Here is a 15,623-nt window from a genome sequence, read left to right as displayed (position 1 = left end):
CGAGTCGGTGATGCCATCCAGCCATCTCATCCTCTGTCGACCCCTTCTCCTCCTGCCCTCAATCTGTCCCAGCATCAGGGTCTTTTCAAATGACTCAGCTCTTAGCATCAGGTGGCCAAAGTATTGGAGTTTCAGCTTCAACATCAGTCCTTCCAATGAACACCCAGGGCTGATCTCTTTTAGGATGGACTGGTTGGATCTCTTCCAGTCCCAGGGACTCTCAAGAGTCTTCTCCAATACCACAGTTTAAAAGCATCTATTCTTTGGTGCTCAGCTTTCTTTATAGTCCAACTCTCACATCCATACATGACCACTGGAAAAACTATAGCCTTGACTAGACGGGCCTTTGTTGACAAAGTAATGTCTCTGCTTTTTAATATGCTGTCTAGGTTGGTCATCTTTGCATGAAATGTTCCCTTGGTATCTCTAATTATCTTGAAGAGATCTCTAGTCTTTCCCATTCTATTGTTTTCCTCTATTTCTTTGCATTGATCACTGAGGAAGGCTTTCTTATCTCTCCTTGATATTCTTTGGAACTTTGCATTCAAATGGGTATATCTTTCCTTTTCTACTTTGCTTTTCACTTCCCTTCTTTTCACAGCTCTTTGTAAGGCCTCCTCAGACAACCATTTTGCTTTTTTGCATTTCTTTTTCTTGGGGATGGTGTTGATTCCTGTCTCCTGTACAGTGTCATGAACCTCTGTCCATAGTTCATCAGGCTCTCTGTCAGTCAGATCTAGTCCCTTAAATCTATTTCTCACTTCCACTGTATAGTCATGAGGGATTTGATTTAGGTCATACATGAATAGTGTAGTGGTTTTCCCTACTTTTTTCAATTTCAGTCTGAATTTGGCAATAAGGAGTTCATGATCTGAGCCACAGTCAGCTCCCAGTCTTGTTTTTGCTGACTGTATAGAGCTTCTCCATCTTTGGCTGCAAAGAATATAATCAATCTGATTTTGGTGTTGAGCATCTGGTGATGTCCATGTGTAGAGTCTTCTCTTGTGTTGTTGGAAGAGGGTGTTTGCTATGACCAGTGCATTCTCTTGGCAAAACTCTATTAGCCTTTGCCCTGCTTCATTCCGTACTCCAAGGCCAAATTTGCCTGTTACTCCAGGTGTTTCTTGACTTCCTACTTTTGCATTCCAGTCCCCTATAATGAAAAGGACATCTTTTTTGGTTGTTAGTTCTAAAAGGTCTTGTAGGTCTTCATAGAATTTTCAACTTCGTTCTCGCCTTACTCGGTCGAGGCATAGACTTGGATTACCGTATACTGAATGGTTTGCTTGGAAATCCGAACAGAGATCATTCTGTCAATTTTGAGACGCCTCCAAATTACTAATTCGGACTCTTTTTGTTGACCAATGGATGGTACCATTTCTTCTAAGGGACTCCTCATAGTAGATGATAATGGTATCTGAGTTAAATTCCACCCATGTCCAGTCATCTTAGTTGCTGATTCCTAGATGCGATGTTCACTCTTGCGTTCCTGTTGACCACTTCCAATTTGCCTTGATTCATAGACCTAACATTCCAGGTTCCCTATGCAATTTTGCTCTTTTTTTTTTCTTTATTTTTAAGTTGAGGTAATTCTTTACAATATTGTAGTGGTTTTTGCCAATACATTAACATGGTAGCCATGGTATTTACTGTGTTCCCTATCCGAACCCCCTCCCACTCATCCAATCCATCCTCTGTCATCGCGTGACCAACCTGAAAGCAGCTTGTCTCATGCGTCACTGGACTGGTGATCTGTTACACTGATAATATACATGTTTCGATGCTGTTCTATCAGATCATCCCCCCGCTTCCTCCCATAGAGTCCAAGTCCTTGTTCTGTTACATCTGTGTTTCTTTTTCTGTTTTGCATATAGGGTTATCGTTACCATCTTTCTAAATTCCATATATATGTGTTAGTATGCTGTAATGTTCTTTATCTTTCTGGCTTACTTCACTCTGTATAATGGGCTCCAGTTTCATCCATCTCATTGGAACTGATTCAAATGAATTCTTTTTAACGGCTGAGTAATATTCCATGGTGTATATGTACCACAGCTTCCTTATCCATTCATCTGCTGATGGGCATCTAGGTTGTTTCCATGTCCTGGCTATTATAAACAGTGCTGTGATGAACATTGGGGTGCACGTGTCTCTTTCAGATCTGGTTTCCTTGGTGTGTATGCCCAGGAGTGGGATTGCTGGGTCATATGGCAGTTCTATTTCCAGTTTTTAAAGGAATCTCCACACTGTTCTCCAGAGTGGCTGTACTAGTTTGCATTCCCACCAACAGTGTAAGAGGGTTCCCTTTTCTCTACAACCTCTCCAGCATTTATTGCTTGTAGACTTTTGGATAGCAGCCATTCTGATTAGCGTGTAATGGTACCTCATTGAGGTTTTGATTTGTATTTCTCTGATGAGTGATGTTGAGCATCTTTTCATGTGTTTGTTAGCCATCTGTATGATTCTTTGGAGAAATATCTGTTTAGATCTTTGGCCCATGTTTTGATTGGGTCATTTATTTTTCTGGAATTGAGCTGCAGGTGTTGCTTGTATATTTTTGAGACTAATCCTTTGTCTGTTTCTTCAATTGTTATTATTTTCTCCCATTCTGAAGGCTGTCTTTTCACCTTGCTTATAGTTTCCTTTGTTGTGCAAGAGCTTTTAAGTTTCATTAGGTCCCATTTGTTCATTTTTGCTTTTATTTCCAATATTCTGGGAGGTGGGTCATAGAGGATCTTGCTGTGGTTTATGTCGGAGAGTGTTTTGCCTATGTTCTCCTCTAAGAGTTTTAGTTTCTGGTCTTACATTGAGATCTTTAATCCATTTTGAGTTTATTTTTGTGTGTGGTGTTAGAGAGTGTTCTAGTTTCATTCTTTTACAAGTGGTTGACCAGTTTTCCCAGCACCACTTGTTAAAGAGGTTGTTTTTTTTTCCCATTGTATATTCTTGCCTCCTTTGTCAAAGATAAGGTGTCCATAGGTACGTGGATTTATCTCTGGACTTTCTATTTTGTTCCATTGATTATTTCTGCCTTTGTGCCAGTACCATACTGTCTTGATGACTATGACTTTGTAGTAGAGTCTGAAGTCAGGCAGGTTGATTCTTCCAGTTCCATTCTTCTTTCTCAAGATTGCTTTGGCTATTCGAGGTTTTTTGTATTTCCATGCTCTTTACAGCATTGAACCTTGCTTCTATCACCAGTCCCATGGGCTCAATAAAGGACAGAAATGGTAGGGACCTAACAGAAGCAGAAAATATTAAGAAGAGGTTGCAAGAATACACAGAAGAACTGTACAAAAAAGATCTTCATGACCTAGATAATCATGATGGTCTGATCACCCACCTAGAGCCAGACATCCTGGAATGTGAAGTCAAGTGGTCCTTAAGAAGCATCACTACGAACAAAGCTAGTGTAGGTGATGGAATTCCAGTTGAGCTATTTCAAATCCTGGAAGATGATGTTATGAAAGTGCTGTACTCAATATATCAGCAAATTTGGAAAACTCAGCAGTGGCCACCGGACTGGAAAAGGTCAGTTTTCATTCCAATCCCAAAGAAACGCAATGCCAAAGAATGCTCAAACTATTGCACAATTGCACTCATCTCACATGCTAGTAAAATAATGTTCAAAATTTTCGAAGCCAGGCTTCAGCAATATGTGAACCATGAACTTCCAGATGTTCAAGCTGGTTTTAGAAAAGGCAGAGGAACCAGAGATTAAATTGCCAACATCCACTGGATCATTGAAAAAGCAAGAGAGTTCCAGAAAAACATCTATTTCTGCTTTATTGGCTATGCTAAAGCCTTTGACTGTGTGGATCACAATAAACTGTGGAAAATTCTTCAAGAGATGGGAATACCAGACCACCTGACCTGCCTCTTGAGAAACCTGTATGCAGGTCAGGAAGCAACAGTTAGAACTGGACATGGAACAACAGACTGGTTCCAAATAGGAAAAGGAGTACATCAAGGCTGTATACTGTCACCCTGCTTATTTAACTTATATGCAGAGTACATCATGAGAAACACTGGGCTGGAGGAAGCACAAGCTGGAATCAAGATTGCTGGGAGAAATATCAGTAACCTCAGATATGCAGATGACACCACCCTTATGGCAGCAATTGAAGAAGAAGTAAAGAGCCTCTTGATGAAAGTGAAAGAGGAGACTGAAAAAGTTGACTTAAAGTTCAACATTCAGAAAACTAAGATCATGGCATCTGGTCCTATCACTTCAATGCAAATAGGTGAGGAAACAGTGGCTGACTTTATTTTTCTGGGCTCCAAAATCACTGCAGATGGTGATTGCAGGCATTAAATTAAAAGACGCTTACTCCTTGGAAGGAAAGTTATGACCAACCTATACAGCATATTAAAAAGCAGAGACATTACTTTGTCAACAAAAGTCTGTCTAGCTAAGGCTATGGTTTTTCCAGTGGTCATATATGGATATGAGAGTTGGGCTATAAAGAAAGCTGAGCACTGAGGAATGGATGCTTTTGAACTGTGGTGTTGGAGAAGACTCTCGAGAGTCCCTTGGACTGCAAGAGATACAACCAGTCCATCCTAAAGGAGATCAGTCCTAGGTGTTCATTGGAAGTACTGAGGTTGAAGCTGAAAGTCCAATACTTTGGCCACCTGATGAGAAGAGCTGACTCATTTGAAAAGACCCTCATGCTGGGAAAGATTGAGGGCAGGAGGAGAAGGGGACGACAGAGGATGAGATGGTTGGATGGCATCACCGACTCAATGGATATGGGTTTGGGTGGGCTCCAGGTGTTGGTGATGGACAGGGAGGCCTGGCATGCTGCGGTTCATGGGTTCGCAGAGAGTTGGACATGACTGAGCGACTAAACTGAACCGAGTTTGGTCATAACTTTTCTTCCAAGGAGCAAGTGTCTTTTAATTTCATGGCTGCAGTCCGCATCTGCAGTGATTTTGGAGCCCCCCAAAATAAAGTCTGTCACTGTTCCCATTGTTTCCCCATCTATTTGTCATGAAGTGATGGGACTGGATCTTAGCCATGATCTTAGTTTTCTGAATGTTGAGTTTTAAGCCAACTTTTTCACTCACCAGATTTTTACTCTATTGAATTTCCTTGGTATCCTTGTTAAAAATCATCAAAAGGGTTTATTTCTAGGCTCTATCTGTTGCTTTGATATCTATATTATTATGCTAGTAACACAGGGATTTGAATACTGAATATTGGAGCTTATTTTCCTACTTTGCATTATTGAAATTATCCCTACTCGGTGATAATATATTATCCTTTTTTTATGTATTGCTGGATTCCATTTACTAGTTACTTCTCTAGGATTTTCTGGCAAATATTCCATGACTGATACTGGTCTGTAAGTTTTTCTTGTAATGTCCTTTTCACATTTTGTTAAGTTTGCACTTAATACTGAGTTCATATGTCTTTTTCCATCCATTTACTTTTAATCTATGTATATCATTATATTTGAAGCGAGTTTTCTTTTTGGAGTATGCATGCTGCTGCTAAGTCATTTCAGTTGTGCCCGACTCTGTGCGACCCCATAGACAGCAGCCCACCAGGCTCCCCTGTCCCTGGGATTCTCCAGGCAAGAATACTGGAGTGGGTTGCCATTTCCTTCTCCATTGGAGTATGTATAATTGGGTGATATTTTTTCATCCATTCTGACAACCTTTGTCTTTTAATTAATGTGTTTAGATCATTTAAATTCAATGCAATTATTGATAGAATTGGATTTAAATCTACTATTTATTTGCTCTCTTTTTGTTCCCTTTGTTTTTTATTGTAGTATTTTGTATTGTTAAATTTTGTTTTTTTAAAAACATTTTTAGTATTCATTTTATTTTATCCATTCTGGTTTTGACTATATATCTTTGTGTATGTTTCTTACTGTGGTTTATTTAAGATATATATACATCCCTAATATATAAAATATAATATATATCAAGCATATAGATTTGTTTCCCTTTTTCTTTTACTACTGTAATTGTCTCATGTATCACATTTATATGCTTTAAAAATCCCATAAATAAATGTTCTCATTTTTTTCAACCATTAGATATATTGTAAAGAACTCAAATGACAAAAAATCTATTATATTTACCCTATTTTTAACATTTCTGTTACTTTCCTGTCATTTCTGACATTCCATATTTCCTTCTGATTTTATTTCTTTTTTATCTGATTAAAGTCACTTTCCAATTTCTTTAGAGCAGATCTGCTGGCATCATATTCTCTTAGTTTTTCTTCTTTTGAGATGATCTTTATTTAACCTCTGAATAATATTTTCACTGGATATAGAGTTCTGGATTAAGAGTTCTTTTCTTTTAGCACGTGAAAAAGACTGAGCCATGTTTTTTCTGGCTTCTGTGATTTCTGATGAGAGACAAATGTTACATGATTCAAATGATTATTCCTCTCTAAATAATGGATAGTTTTTCTCTGGCTCCTATTAATATTTTGAGCAACTTGATGATGATTTCCCAGAGCATGAGTTTCTTTGGGTTTACCCTGTTTGAAGTTCCCTGAATTTTTTGAATATGTAGGTTTATATCTTGGGCCAAATTTGGGAAGTTTTCAGTCAGTATGTCTTGAAATATTTGTTCTGTACCACAGAAGTCCTCTCCTTCTGGGACTCTAGTGACAGAAAAGTCATAACTTTTGGTTTTGTCCCATATGTCATTGAACCTCTGTTTGTTTTTTTTAATCCTTTTATTCTATCATTCATATTGAATAATTTCCATTGATCTATCTTCATTGATCCCATCCTGTGAGGGCTTTTAGTTGGATTTTTTGTTATTTTATTTTTAAGTTTTATACTTTCCATTTGGTTTTTCTTTATAACTCTTATTTCTTTTCTTTTAATCTCTCCTATTTGCAGATTGTTTGCCTTTAATAATAGCTACTTTAAATGCTTTGACAGATAACTCTCACATCTATTTCATCTTGATTCATTTTCCCAGAAGTGTTGATACTTCTCTGGTTCTTCATATTCTTTCTTTTCCATATTCTTCATTTCCAGTGGTCATTCTTATTGTTTAAATCCAGATTTTATCTGGAAATAGAGGAGGAGGTCTGTGCCTTTCATGCAGTGGTGGGTCTGCTTGTGTTATTTTTTAAAAATTGATTGTAAGTCATGATTTCTACCTTTTCTTATTTCTAGTACATAAGAGAACCATGTAGTCATTCCTGCTTTCTCCCTTACACTGATAGAGTGAGGTTCTGACCTCAGGGTTTGGGACCGGTTTGAAATTTTAATTAGAAATTTTAATTAGTTAAGAAGATAAGGATTTGGGGTGCAGCAATTTTCAACTGGATTCTGGTTCATCCCTTTTCCTTGCTCATGCCATCTTGTGCTTTTTATTGAGTGCACAGAGTAGGTCTCTGTTTTCTCAGCCTTAAAAGACTTAGGGATGGTAATGTCAGAAGAGTGAAGCAGTAATATAAACTCTCACACAGATAACAATGACAGAAATGTGATTGAAAGCAATTACTTAAAGGCACTGAAAAGCCTCTAAGAGCATCCGGAATACAGATGACAATTTACTCTAAAGCTTGCAGCTGTAAAATTTTGATTTTGTTGCTTTCTGGCCTGAGAATGTTCCTAAAGCTCTACAGCTATGGCTACTAAAGTAATACTTGAAAATGACAGGTTCACTAGTTCAAGGTGCCAGAGCTCAGAATTCAATGATGTAAAAACAAGTCAGAATGTAAAGGGGAAATTTTGAAAGCACGATTGAAAATTTAAGATGACAATACTGTTATCAAGATAACAGTAGAAGAAATGTGACCCACATTTTGAATGTAATTTCTACCCAAGTTCCTAAATATTAACAAAAAGCAGCTTGACACCAAAGAGAAATTTTTTTTGTGGACCATTTTATTTTTTCATTTATTTTTATTAGTTGGAGGCTGATTACTTTACAATATTGTAGTGTTTTTTGCCATACATTGACATGAATCAGCCATGGATTTACATGTGTTCAAGTTTCTATTGAATTTGTTACAGTATCGCTTCTGTTTTAAGTTTTGGTTTTTTGGTCACTGAAGCATGTGGGATGTCAGCTCCCTGATCAGGGATTGAACCCACATCCCCTGCATTGGAAGGCGAGGTCTTAACCACTGGACCACCAGCAAGTCCCCAGAAATCTACTCTTAAGAGATAGAAGAAGATAGCGATTTGGGGTGCAACAATTTCCACAGAGCCTTAGAGCTCTAGAGGAAACAACTAGTTATTTCAAGGATCTGCAAAAACAAAAGGTTCTTATGGGGGAGTAGAAGGAATAATGTTGGAGAGATTTTAGAATTAAGACTAAAGAATGGGGGGATTCTCCCCACTTCTTGCCTCTTCCTTTGCAGACAGACTCTGATTTGGTGATATACCAAAGACAAATAAGTCCTTCCATTGGAAAAATGAGTATTATTATAGCCATTGGCCTATTGTGGATGATGTTTTATGAAAATGGTGTTTTCCAAACATATTAAAATGAGGTGGCTCATATTCAGACATTTTTTAATGAGTGGTCAAGATTTTATTAACCTGAGAGGGAAAGTGACATTCCAAGGAGAAGGAATCATATGGCGAAAGGCTGAGAGGAGGGAACACGTGTGGTAGGCTGGGAGATTCTGAGTTGTGCACTGGGATAAGGCATAATGAGGATAGAGCAGTAGAAAAAGAGAGACATGTGTACCCCAATGGTTATGGCAGCACTGTTTACAATAGCTAGGACATGGAAGCAACCTAGATGTCCGTCAGCAGATGAATGGATAAGGAAGTTGTGGTACATATCCACAAAGGAATATTACTCAGCTATAAAAAGGAACACATTTGAGTCAGTCCTAATGAGGTGGATGAACCTGGAGCCTATTATACAGAGTGAAGTAAGTCAGAAAGAGAAACACCAATACAATATATTAATGCATATATAGGGAATTTAGAAAGACAGCAATGACAACACTATACACAAGACAGCAAAAGAGACAAAGATGTAAAGAATAGACCTTTGGACTCTGTGGGAGAAGGCGAGGGTGAGATGATTTGCGAGAATAGCATTGAAACATGTATATTACCATATGTAAAATAGATGGCCAGTGCAAGTTTGATGCATGAAGTGGGGCACTCAAAGCTGCTGCTCTGGGACAACCCAGAGGGATGGGGTGGAGACGGAGGTGGGAGGGGGGTTCAGGATGGGGGGACATGTGTTCACCCATGGCTGATTCATGTCAATGTATGGCAAAACCCACCACAATATTGTAAAATAATTAGCCTCCAATTAAAATCAATAAATTAATTTAAAAAACAAGCAAACAAACAGAAAGAAAGAAAGAAAAAGAGGACTGCATTTTGGAGCTGATCAGTCCACTCCTCCCAACCACAGTCTGTTCAGAACTGCTGACACAGGGGCAGCCTAGATAGGAATTTTATCACTTATATAATTCAGCTGTAAAATCATATTCATTCTTTGGCTCATCATAGAAAAGCAATTGTAAAAGTCCCAGCCAATAGTTTTGGAAACCTTTTATGTTGGGATAGACTGAAATTGATCTACTTCATTTAATTATTATGTCTTTTAGGATTCGCCAACCTTCCCTCAGACTCAATTACCTTAAAACTAGGGAAGCTTTCTCCCGCCCCTGACAGCATTCTTTGACGAGACCTTTTATTCGGCATGTGATACATAGACTCATAAATTTTAGAGTTGGAAAAAACTTTAAAGGTTTCTAATTGAGCTTAATACTCAGTATAGGAATTTCTTGCTTCAGATACTTATTTACCTCTGATTGAGCACTCCTAGTGATGGGAAACTCTCTCTTGCTCAAGGCTCTTCTGCAGTTGAATAGTTAAATATTTTCTTGTAGCACATGGAGGACAATCTGAGCAAGAGACTAGGAAGGAGCCGTTAGACAAATAGAATGAAAATGAGGAGGCAGTGGTGTGCTGGAAATGAGGGCAAAAGAGAGTTTAAAGAATGAAGAGGTCATTTTTGCTATGGTCAGTAAGATGAGAATTCATATATATGTCCAGTGAGTTTGGCCTTAACACTTTTGGGGGAAGAGTGAAGATGATACTCAGAATTGCAATGGAGGTAAGGCAAATAAGGTGGTGACTAGGAGCTACCTTGTTTCTTTTGTTTTTAAGAAATTTTATTAAGGAGGGGAAGGCAGTATGACATTGAAGCTAGAGCAAGGTACAGGGTTCAGAGATGGGTTCTTTGAAGTGGGGCATGTAGATTGGTGATCATGCTTGTGTTCTGAGAAGAGAAAGCCAGACAAGAGACCATAACCCTGACAGGTGGTGGTCCTGAGGAAGTGACTAGAAACGAATGGGATGAATCATTAGTGTGAGTATCTGCATGAGTTGGTGACTTTCTAGAAGCACTCCATGGTGCTGTTGTGGGAGTGAGAAAGCAGTGGAACAAAGCCACTTGTGGGTGCTTCAGGGATGGGACAAATCCAACTATGGACAGTGAGGCAAGGTGGTAAAGGATGTTGGCAAGAAATTACTGAAGAGTTGGACCTCACTCCACCATCTCTTAGTTGTGTGACATTGAATAAGTCACTTCCTCTCTTTGGGGCTTTGGCTGCTCATCTCTGAAATGGAGATACCACCCACTGACAAGATTATTGAAATTCCAAACATAATGGTATATGCAAACAACATTATCAACTGTGGAGCTGAGCATGAGTATGTTGCTTATTGCTTTCTTCTGAAAGCAAGTAAGACAAGGCCATGGGTAAGAACATTGGATACTATAGCTGGTATTTGGTTACAAACCAGATACAATCTTGAGTAGGATCTATCTTTTTATAATTCTTACCTGCCCTATTTTTCACAACAGAAGTGCAGAGTGGGAACCGAGGTTAGACAAATAAAGACCAGCTAAGGAAGGCCTAGAAAACCCAGCTAAGGAATCAAGAATCGATCCTGAGGACAATGGCAAGCACTGGACTTTTTGAGCTGAAAAATGATAGGAATGTAATGTCTGAAGAAGGTTCATTAAACATGGGTATACAGGCTGTGCTGGAAAGAAAGGCAAACTGGAGGCAGGATGAGTAGTTGGGAAGAAATGACAATGATTACTTTCTAGGATGAAGAGCTAGGGAATGGAAAGGAAGAAACAAATCAGAGAGAGATTTTGAATGGCTGGACATGTGGAGTGAAAGAAAGTGAAAGAGAGAAAGGAAAAGGTGAGGGGGGCAGGGCATGATAACTATGTTTCTAATTGAGGAGCCTGGGAGATCACTAAGAGAAACAGAACCAAGAAAGGGCTTGGCTTAGGGTGTGTGTGTGTGTGTGTGTGTTTGCACGCGTGCACATGCGTGGACAGGTAGAGAATGGGCAGATATGGGTCCACTAATAAGCCATATTGGGCACATTAACCACCACTGGAGTCTACCCCTGTGCAAGCTACATTAGCTGTCAGCTACTTACAGGCAGGCCAAACTACCCCACCCACATCACTCCACCATCTCAGAGGTATTTTGCTGATGGATATCATAATATATGTAGTCATTTCCTTACTGACGATAATTGGATGAATTTTAATTTTCACTATTATAAATAATGCAGCTGAATATTAAAAAGTCTGATGTGGATCAACTCATAATCTCAAGGGCCATGCCTACTCCAAAATCTATCTCCCACAACCCTCATGGAAACTGGGCAAATTTACCTGATTTTTCTGCCTGGAATCTCCAGGAAACAGACAAAATGCTTTTGCAGAAGGGCATGATGATATAGGCACCTTCCCCTCAAGAGTATGGCTTTTTGAACCCACTCCCACAATAGCAACTTGACTTGGTCTATTGTGGTTTCACTGAGTGCTCTTCTAGTTCTCCATCCAGGAATTCTGGAGGTTGGATGTGTTCTGACAGTTGCAATGCTAAAGGAACTTTATCTTTTGATTTGCCAACATTCAACACTTTTAAGAATCGATTGGCTTTAGTTTAAATAATTTAGCTCCTGTGTTTTCAGTCTGTTTATCCTCCCAAGGAAGAAAATGCTCTTCCTGCCCCTTCCTGCCTCCTGATTCTTCATCCTCCTCTTCCACGCTTTTGTCCCTGGTGTCTCCTAATGTAGGAGTGGGCAGTTAACAGATGTGGAATCTCTGTATACTGTGGGTCTTGGAGAAACTTTTGTCCTACAATGCCATTTTACAAATGGAGACCAAGGCTACAGAGGTTCTGGGTTACCAAGACTACACAACTAATCCTTGAGGAACCAAGAAGAGCTATTAGGTCCATTTCTCCTTCTTGAAAACCCCAGTGTCTCCCAATCCTATGCTCATTTACTCTGCTAGATTATGCTTCATGTATTTTAATCCTATTCTCCCATTTTACAGATAAGGAAACTGTATCTCAGAGAGTGAAGCAAGACAGCCACCCAGCTAGTAAGAAGCAGCAAGAAGCCAGTACCAGATGCCGAGTTCATCAAGGGCATGGATTGAACTCACATTGAGTGAGGGATTAAAGGTGCATTGAAAAAGTGCTGCTTCAGGAACAGCAAATGGCATTGCCACAACGCTTATGGTCCATTCTTGCCAGCATTTTGACTTTGACTTGGCAAGAAAACAAAGCAGCAAGAGAGTTGAAGGTACCCAAAGTCAATGCAAGAACTTCTCCCTACTTACTTTTCTGTGCTGGCACCTTCAGTAGGTTTTCTATGAGATTCTACTGAAGTGAAAGAGAATATAATCTTTTGTAAAAATTAGAGACAGGACTGTCCAATTGAATTGCTCTTTAGGGGAAGATCTAAGTGAAATGTTTCCCAGAGGATACTGTATTATCAAGGAAAACCTTTATTCAGCTACCAAACATTTGAAGGAAGCCTTGGCCTAAAGAAATGAAGATTTTGGTAAACGGAAGGGAGCATTTGACTGCTGAGTCAAGAGAACCCAAGAATATATTCCTGGCTTCCAGTTTAGTTCAGTCACTCAGTCATGTTTGACTCTTTGCGACCCCATGGACTGCAGCACACCAAGCTTTCTTGTCCATCACCAACTCCTGGAGCTTGTTCTAACTCAGATCCATCGAGTCGGTGATGCCATCCAACCATCTCATCCTCTGTCATCCCCTTCTCCTCCTGCCTTTAATCTTGCCCAGCATCAGGGTCTTTTCCAATGAATCAAAATGGTGGCCAAAGTATTGGAGCTTCAGCTTTAGCATCAATCCTCCCAATGAATATTCAGGACTGATTTCTTTTAGGATTGACTGATTTGATCTCCTTGTAGTCCAAGGGACTCTCAAGAGTCTTCTCCAACACCACAGATTAAAAGCATCAATTCTTCAGTGCTCAGCTTTCTTTATGATCCAACTCTCACATCCATACATGACTACTGGAAAAACCATGGCTTTGACTACTATATATGGACCATTGTCGGCAAAATGATGTTTCTGCTTTTTAATATGCTGTCTAGGTTTGCCATAGCTTTTCTTCCAAGGAGCAAGCATCTTTTAATTTCATGGCTGCAGTCACCATCTGCAGTGATTTTGGAGCCCAAGAAAATAAAGTCTGTCACTGTTTCCATCGTTTTCCCATCTATTTGCCATGAAGTGATGGGACTGGGTGCCATGATCTTAGTTTTCTGAATGTTGAGCTTTAAGCCATCTTTTTCACTCTCCTCTTTCACCCTCATCAAGAGGCTCTTTAGTTCCTCTTCACTTTCTGCCATAAGGGTGGTGTTATCTGCATATCTGAGGTTATTGATATTTCTCCCAACAATCTTGATTCCAGCTTGTGCTTCATCCAGCCTGGCATTTTGCATGATGTATTCCTGGTTTTGCTACTCACTAATTAGCATCCGAGACACAATTTCTTTTTTTTTTCATTTATTTTTATTAGTTGAAGGTTAATTACTTTACAATATTGTAGTGGTTTTTGCCATACATTGACATGAATCAGCCATGGATTTACATGTGTTCCCCATCCCGATCCCCCCTCCCGCCTCCCTCCCTATCCCATCCCTCTGGGTGTTCCCAGTGCACCAGCCCTGAGCACTTGTGAGACACAATTTCTAAGAAGTTTCCATTTCCCCATCTATAAATGAGGCTCAGAAATTCTCCCTATCCACCTCAAGAGGCTATTGAAAGCATCAAAGTGAGATGGTAGATATTAGAGTATTTTGGAACCTCTAAAGCAATGGATGCCATGATGGGTTAGCTGGGGTCTCTGACAGCAAAATGCTTGACTTATTCCCATCTCAGAGTAGGTTACTACACCATGAGCTCCTTGATAGAGGGCTAGTATCTCATCTCATGTTTATCCTTTATCCTGTGAACATGTAGAACAGTGTCTGGCATGTAGTTTGTGTTTACTATATCTCCATTCAATGAATTAATTATCCAGAAAGTGAAGTGAAAGTCACTCAGTAGTGTCTGCTCTTTGCGACCCCATGGACTATACAGTCCATGTAATTCTCTAGGCCAGAATACTGGAGTGGGTAGACTCTCCCTTCTCCAGGGCATCTTCCTAACCCAGGGATCGAACCCAGATCTCTCACATTGCAGGCAAATTATTTACTAGCTGAGCCACAAGCGAAGCCCAGGAAAACTGGAGTGGGTAGCCTATCCCTTCTCCAGGGGATCTTCCCTACCTGGGAATCGAACCTGGGTCTCCTGAATTGCAGGCGGATTCTTTCCCAACTGAGCTATCAGGGAAGCCCAAATTATCCAGAAACTAATATTCATTTGTCCAAGGATTTGCCTCCATGAAGATGAAATCAGATATATTAGAGGATCTCTGTTTCCATCACACAAATTGTGGACAAAATATCATACGCAAATATATTTTTTGTAAAGGGTTAGAAGAAGTAATTTATTTGTCTGATTTTGTCATTAAGATCTATCTGCACTCACCACACAAACATGCCTGAATGTATGTTCACATGCTTATTCCTCTTGCCATTAGCTAATTGACAAATTTCCTGGTTTTCCATTTCAGCTTGGAAAAAGCACTTTTCACTGCAAATTAACCAAATTGGAAAGAGAGATTCTGTCAGAATGACTTCTGGGCAACTCACTGAAAAAATAGTAATGCCAGAGATTTTTCTTTTAATTCAATTTAAGTAAAGTCAGCAAAAGAGAAAAAATGAAACTTTGAGATGATCTAGTCCAAAACCATCAATTTTCACATGAAAACTGAGGGCCATAGAGAGGAAGGGACTTGCTCAGGGTCATATCTGTGGATTTTAATGGTCTGAGAGCAGAGAGAATAATTGGGCAGAATATGTCTTATTCCAGAGTCACAGAATTAGTTGTATGTTCTGATTTTGCAACTGTGTGAATTTGGCAAGGGACTTATTTTACTAAGCTTATTTTTGACCTGAAATTGGGTATAGGTCACACAAACAGTAATTCTAGCTTCATAGGGAATTGTGAGCACCAAATGGGCTAACATAACACCTTCTCCAATATCTGGGACAGAGTAGGTGCTCAGTGAGTGTGAATTTCTTCTTCTTCTCTTCCCCTTGTTTTCCTTTTTGATTAGCCTGGTGGCTAGTACATAATAGGGACTTTCACAATATTTGGTGATTGGCTGTCACCTTGATGTGATGCAATGCTTTAAGGACAACTCAAGGAAACTTGGATTTGATCCCTAGGTAGGTACGATCCAGTGGAGGAAGAAATGGCAACC

This window comes from Cervus canadensis, chromosome X, assembly GCF_019320065.1.
Source record: "Cervus canadensis isolate Bull #8, Minnesota chromosome X, ASM1932006v1, whole genome shotgun sequence".
Lineage (NCBI taxonomy): Eukaryota > Metazoa > Chordata > Mammalia > Artiodactyla > Cervidae > Cervus > Cervus canadensis.
Note: the sequence above shows the minus strand (reverse complement) of the source record.